This window comes from Tetrao urogallus, assembly GCF_951394365.1.
Source record: "Tetrao urogallus genome assembly, chromosome: 12".
In the NCBI taxonomy this organism is placed as follows: domain Eukaryota; kingdom Metazoa; phylum Chordata; class Aves; order Galliformes; family Phasianidae; genus Tetrao; species Tetrao urogallus.
The window spans coordinates 19363995-19371162 of NC_136825.1; positions in this window are offsets into that span (position 1 = coordinate 19363995).

Here is a 7168-nt window from a genome sequence, read left to right on the forward strand (position 1 = left end):
TTTTAGAGGTAGTAGCTCAGATACGATCAGTAAGGAACTTCATTTTCACATTGGCAGACTTTTTAGGAGCTCCTATCTCCTTAGTTCACTTGGCAACTGGTGTCTTTAAAGAACTGGAAACGGCACTTACGTACTATCCTGTTGCTGGGACTTCAGAAGCTTGCTTCCAGTGACAAACCTAACTGCAGCTTTTCCACATTTGATAATGTACTGGGCATCTTTGCCAAGCCTTGTAGGGGTATGAAAGAACAACAAAGGAATTCCATGAATTGTTATGGGCTGTGGATATATCCGCTTCTGCTTACTAATTGAAATATTAAAAATAAAAAAATAAAAAAATGCGATGCTTTGTGGAAAGCAGCATCTTCTCTTGCAATCTTATCTGTCTTAGGAAAAAACACCCTTGTTTCTCAGCTTTGGTGCTGTCTCGTTCTTGATATGCTTTGTGAATTCACATGACAGTTTTCTAAGGACAGCTCTCTCCCACGATCACTGCAGCGACCATCTCCCGCATGCAACACAGGAATCTTCCTGAATTTCATTTCTGTCTGTGCAGATTTCCAGAAGAGTGCAATGGAACCAGCAACAGGTTTTGCAAGAATGGGACTTCTTTATTTCGTTGATCCATAGTCCAATAGTATTATTGTGTAAATAAATACGAAGCTTGCATTTTGCCAAGGTTTGAACTTTGAATGGACTTTGGCCTGTTTCAAGAAAGAATGTTGCTGAGCCTTCTCAGCATCACCAATCATCCGGCTTGCCTGGGTGGCATTAGCTGAAGAGTCATCGTCTTGGGCTGAAGATAACGTGTCCTCAGTATATAGGAGTAACAAAGCTTCTTTGTAATGTATGACTAAAACATAAAATGAGAAAGCGTAACACTAGTGGGAATGTGGACCTTGCTTTTGTGAAACGAATGCATCAGTGTCTGATTGCAGGGAAGCGTTTGCAATTTTGGAGTTCTCCAGGTGTATGCCAGAGGTTTTTGATGAAATATTGCTCTTTTGTCTCTGGGGTTGTAACCTTGGTTTTCCCTGTTTGTGTTAAAGGCAGATTTACAATTCTCATTCAGTTAATATTGTTCGATCCTTCCTTTCAGTTGTATTTAATTTCTTGCCAGAGTAACCTGGCATGTACAAGAATATATTTATTCCTTCTTGTTTTCTCAGGCCATATTCAATCAATCCCAAAAAGTAAGCCATTCATTTATTTGTTTGTTTGTTTGTGTATTTGTTAGGTTGTTTGTTTTTTTTATTGGCATTAGCTGCTTCTGTTGTTACAAAATCATCTACGGGCAGGAAGAGGCACCCGTATCCACGAAAGGTAGACTTCGTTCTCCTGCTCCTCTAGCTGTAATTTAACCAAAGGAACTGCTAGGGTAGACTTCCCAAATTCCCATCCTTCGTCTATGCAACCAGAAATTGCTCCCTCTTTCTCAGTAATTTAAGATTACTTTCATTCCAATGGGGCGGAGCCCTCTCTGGGCTCTTCCAGCCCAGAGACTGCGGAGAAAATAACCCCCTCCGGAGGAACGGCAGCAGGCTGAATTCGGACGTTCTCGGCTTCAGAACGGCACGACTTCGCTCTCACGGCTCGGAAGTGGCACTCGCGGTGAAGCGCTCCGGAGCGATTGCCGTTGCTGCCCGAGAAGTCGCGCTTATCGCCGAATGCCGCTTTCAGCCTCCAGCCGCGGTGTCGTGTTCCTCCGTCGCCGAGAAAGGGCGACTGTCCCCGGCAGCTTTTCTCCGAGTTGCGGGCTCCTCTCCGCACATCGGGAAGTCTCCCAAGGACTTGACGTTTTCTCTCAGATGTATAGCAGTTTCTCCCAATGATGTGATATATTCCCCCGGAATTACCTGCTTAGTTATAAAAATACGGCCTTTCTTCCCCAAATACCAGCTTATTCACTTCTATTTTCAGCCTATTTAGTTTCGAAGCCTAGTCTCAAATTTCTTTATCAGAAATGAAAGCAAGGGTGTGTATTTTGCACTGCTCACTGGACTCTGTTTAGCCAGCATATCAAAACACATGAAAGCATTTTCCATAAGTTCAACTTGCCATAATTCAAGTTTCATTCCTTTTTTTTTCGTTTTGGTTTGGTTTGAAACAGCACAGATCAGGTGATTTCTCATCTTGAAGATGCATGTTCAGCTCATTTAAATGAGCAGTCAAATCCCACCAAAAAACTAGCTATGAAAGCCATTTCTCATCTTCACCTTTAAAACCAACGCTTCTTTTGGATTCCATAAAGGACTTGATTTCATTTCGCAAATCATCACATCCTCTTAGCATTTTATCCCAACTCAGCCACCTTCCTTCGGAAAAGTAAATGATGCCCCCATAATCAGCATCAGTACTTCTCATGAATTCCTGTAATTAGCAACTATTCAGTCCATTGGACATAATGATGTTCAGTGCGGCTCCTCCGAGAGGGGGTGATTTTCTCCGCAGTCCAGAAAGGATCTCTCCCGACTTGTTCGAATGTGCTCCCTGGGAGCACAGCAGCTGTCGCTCCTCGAATCTCCAGCTGCCTCTTTCAGAGAGGCTTTTCTCTTCTACCCTTGTGGTCACAGAACACAGAAGTGGAGCCACAGAGACCACACTTTGTGGCTCGAAATGAAGGCACGGACACAACATTCAGAGCCAGGCGTAGTGCCTTCGGCATATATGTACACTCGGCGACGTCCAAACCGCTCCTTTCCGATGTGCGGAGAGGAGCCCGCAACTCGGAGAAAAGCTGCCGGGGACAGTCGCCCTTTCTCGGCGACGGAGGAACACGACACCGCGGCTGGAGGCTGAAAGCGGCATTCGGCGATAAGCGCGACTTCTCGGGCAGCAACGGCAATCGCTCCGGAGCGCTTCACCGCGAGTGCCACTTCCGAGCCGTGAGAGCGAAGTCGTGCCGTTCTGAAGCCGAGAACGTCCGAATTCAGCCTGCTGCCGTTCCTCCGGAGGGGGTTATTTTCTCCGCAGTCTCTGGGCTGGAAGAGCCCAGAGAGGGCTCCGCCCCATTGGAATGAAAGTAATCTTAAATTACTGAGAAAGAGGGAGCAATTTCTGGTTGCATAGACGAAGGATGGGAATTTGGGAAGTCTACCCTAGCAGTTCCTTTCGTTAAATTACAGCTAGAGGAGCAGGAGAACGAAGTCTACCTTTCGTGGATACGGGTGCCTCTTCCTGCCCGTAGATGATTTTGTAACAACAGAAGCAGCTAATGCCAATAAAAAAAACAAACAACCTAACAAATACACAAACAAACAAACAAATAAATGAATGGCTTACTTTTTGGGATTGATTGAATATGGCCTGAGAAAACAAGAAGGAATAAATATATTCTTGTACATGCCAGGTTACTCTGGCAAGAAATTAAATACAACTGAAAGGAAGGATCGAACAATATTAACTGAATGAGAATTGTAAATCTGCCTTTAACACAAACAGGGAAAACCAAGGTTACAACCCCAGAGACAAAAGAGCAATATTTCATCAAAAACCTCTGGCATACACCTGGAGAACTCCAAAATTGCAAACGCTTCCCTGCAATCAGACACTGATGCATTCGTTTCACAAAAGCAAGGTCCACATTCCCACTAGTGTTACGCTTTCTCATTTTATGTTTTAGTCATACATTACAAAGAAGCTTTGTTACTCCTATATACTGAGGACACGTTATCTTCAGCCCAAGACAATGACTCTTCAGCTAATGCCACCCAGGCAAGCCGGATTATTGGTGATGCTGAGAAGGCTCAGGAACATTCTTTCTTGAAACAGGCCAAAGTCCATTCAAAGTTCAAACCTTGGCAAAATGCAAGCTTCGTATTTATTTACACAATAATACTATTGGACTATGGATCAACGAAATAAATAAGTCCCATTCTTGCAAAACCTGTTGCTGGTTCCATTGCACTCTTCTGGAAATCTGCACAGACAGAAATGAAATTCAGGAAGATTCCTGTGTTGCATGTAGGAGATGGTCGCTGCAGTGATCGTGGGAGAGAGCTGTCCTTAGAAAACTGTCATGTGAATTCACAAAGCATATCAAGAACGAGACAGCACCAAAGCTGAGAAACAAGGGTGTTTTTTCCTAAGACAGATAAGATTGCAAGAGAAGATGCTGCTTTCCACAAAGCATCGCATTTTTTTATTTTTTTATTTTTAATATTTCAATTAGTAAGCAGAAGCGGATATATCCACAGCCCATAACAATTCATGGAATTCCTTTGTTGTTCTTTCATACCCCTACAAGGCTTGGCAAAGATGCCCAATGCATAATCAAATGTGGAAAAGCTGCAGTTAGGTTTGTCACTGGAAGCAAGCTTCTGAAGTCCCAGCAACAGGATAGTACATAAGTGCCGTTTCCAGTTCTTTAAAGACAGCAGTTGTCAAGTGAACCGAGGAGATAGGAGCTCCTAAAAAGTCTGCCAATGTGAAAATGAAGTTCCTTACTGATCGTATCTGAGCTACTACCTCTAAAAACCACCACTAACTGGCAGATTACATTGTGGGAAAGGGGTTACAGCCATCAGAACAATCAGAACAGCCTTCGTGTCTCTTATGCCCTATCAGCCAACGCTTCTCTCTCCCTGCCCTGGTTCCCCATTGGCTGAGTACTGCAGGCTCACCAATTTCCCAACATTCCACTAAACATACAGATACTGGCTAAAGATGAACTGTTGCTAGCTAAGCGTATATTGCTAATTCTCACATTTGCTCATTCTGCACTAGGCCACAATTCCTGGACACCTGCTGTCGTGGGATAGAGGTAAGTTGGGAGGAAAAATGTAGGGGAGCATCACTTGCATTCCTCCTAATATAAAGGAGGGGCATTTTGACCTCCTGTCAGAGGCCCCTTAAGTTGTTCTTTTGCTGAGGGCCTCTTGGCAAAACAGAATAGCCTATAATACAAAAGTTACAATTTTGGTACTTCTGAAGTATTTCATCTTATCTACTAAGTGTGCATAAATGTGGAATAAGAAGCCACTTTCTTCCAGAGAGGCTGTGCACGCCCCGTCCCTGGAGGTGTTCAAGGCCAGGTTGGATGGGGCCGTGCGCAGCCTGCTCTGGTATTAAATGTGGTGGTTAGTGGCCCTGCATGTGGCAGGGGGTTTGGAGATTCATGAAGCTTGAGGTCCCTTCCAACCCTGGCCATTCTGTGATTCTGTGATTCTGTGACTCCTCCGGCTGCTATTACTGGTGAGGAGAGCAGCTCTGTTTCCTGGGCTGATGGATGTGGTCCTGGCCCCAGAGGCATGCATTATATAGAGCGCAAGGTTCTGTTCTGTTCTATTTTGGGCCCAAACTTTTGTTACTTGCATTCTCTATAAGTGTTGACATGGTGACAGTGTCAAGCTCTTTACCAAGCTATTGGCCTTTCTGGTTTGAGCAAGAAATTGCATTTCTAACTTCAGCTCTGAGAAAAGGGCAAAAATTCATTTGGGATTCTTACTACCTTGTACTGTAAATCTCTGAATTCTGTACGGATGGGGCCTTGTAAATATTTCTAGAATTAGTCAAAGCACAGTAAAGCATATAGTTTTTTTTTCCTACAGGTTAAATACTGCTGATTAGCTGCTTACTTTTTAGAAAGTTCTCTGTCCTTAGTATTTACACAAGTCTTTTTCTGACCTGCTGTAAGCCCGTTAGTCCCAACCAGATAAGGAGTCTCATTTTAGAGCTGGAGATAGTGTAACACTGTTACTAGTTGATCCTTGCTATTTCCTTGCATTCCAGGATTACGTAATAGACAAAAGAACTGCCTCCTAGAAGAGAACGGCTTATGAATTATAATGCAGTAGTGATCTTGTTTTTGGTGTTATTATTGCATAGGTATGTCTGCCTTTGCACTCTTAGTTCTAGAAGATACTGTCTACAGGTATTGCTGACAATTCTCTTCCCCATCACTCTGTATCTCTCATTGTCTTTTTCGTAGTTTCCATTGTGTGTTATTTTTCTTGTTCTTCGTTTCTTTTTTCTTTCTTTTTTTGTTTTTGTTTTTATTTTTGTTTGTCTGTCTATCTGTATGGCTGTTGCTTTAGTTTTTCTTTGTTTGTTTGTTTGTTTGTTTGTTTTTGTGTGTGGGGTGGGGGGAGCCAGGGGGTTTGGGGAGGGCTGAGTTGGTTGTTTTAGCTTGGTTGTTCTGTTTGTCTGTCTGCTTCCAAGTGACTCCAGTATATGTCCATCTCAGAAATCTGTTTGTCTTATGATCTTTAATGCAAATATGAAAAACATTGACTACAGACACCCTTTCACTGATATTCTGATACTTCACTCAACTAAGGAAAACCTCATTATTCTTCAACAGGTCATCTACAAACTGATTAGTAGAGAAGAAGCCACTAGGAGTAACAAACAATTAAGAGGCCACGGCCACCTGAGGGAGACCTCATGGTGTTTTGTTTTGGCCAAGGAAAACCAGTTGATTATTTTCAGAACTTGCATAAATTAAAAACATCAATTAATAAAAATGATACAAATAAATAGTAATAATAATTACATAGAAGTAAGAAAAGACCATTCAAGCTGCATGAAAATAAAATCGTGGATTCCCACTACCACTGTTGCTGTATTTGTTTATAAAGCCAAGATCATGGCCTCAATCTACTGTGTCAAACTACATAACTTGACATGCTGTCTTCCTCTAAAGAGGGATTAAAAACACAAATGAAATCTTAGAATCCATTTGAAAATCAATTTTACTTGATTTCCCTGAACTTCAATAATATAGTGACACCCAACCTTCACTTAAAAGGATGAGTAACGTGAGCAAACGTGGATTAATAACTGGTATAACTAAGTGATATTATTCTATAGACCTCAAAGGTGTCTGCCTTCTGAATATCACCAGATTTTACAAAAGATCATTCAGATCCACGCTTTAAACGTATGCTATCAAAATAAGCTCAACTAGCTTCCAGAAATGACTAGGCAGTTTCACTTTCAATAGATATGATTTAAAATGATACCTTTGAAGTAGTGACCAAGCTCGGTGTGGCTTCCATCATTTCTAGCCTCGCTATATTAACTACATCTCAAGAATAAGGATTGCGCTCTTATGGAAAAATTAGGTAGTGAATGTCAGTCTTACTGAGAAGACTAACGGTCATCACTTGATCTAAAAATAATAAAACACGGATCACACACATATACGTTTTCTTGTCTGGAAAAAAGC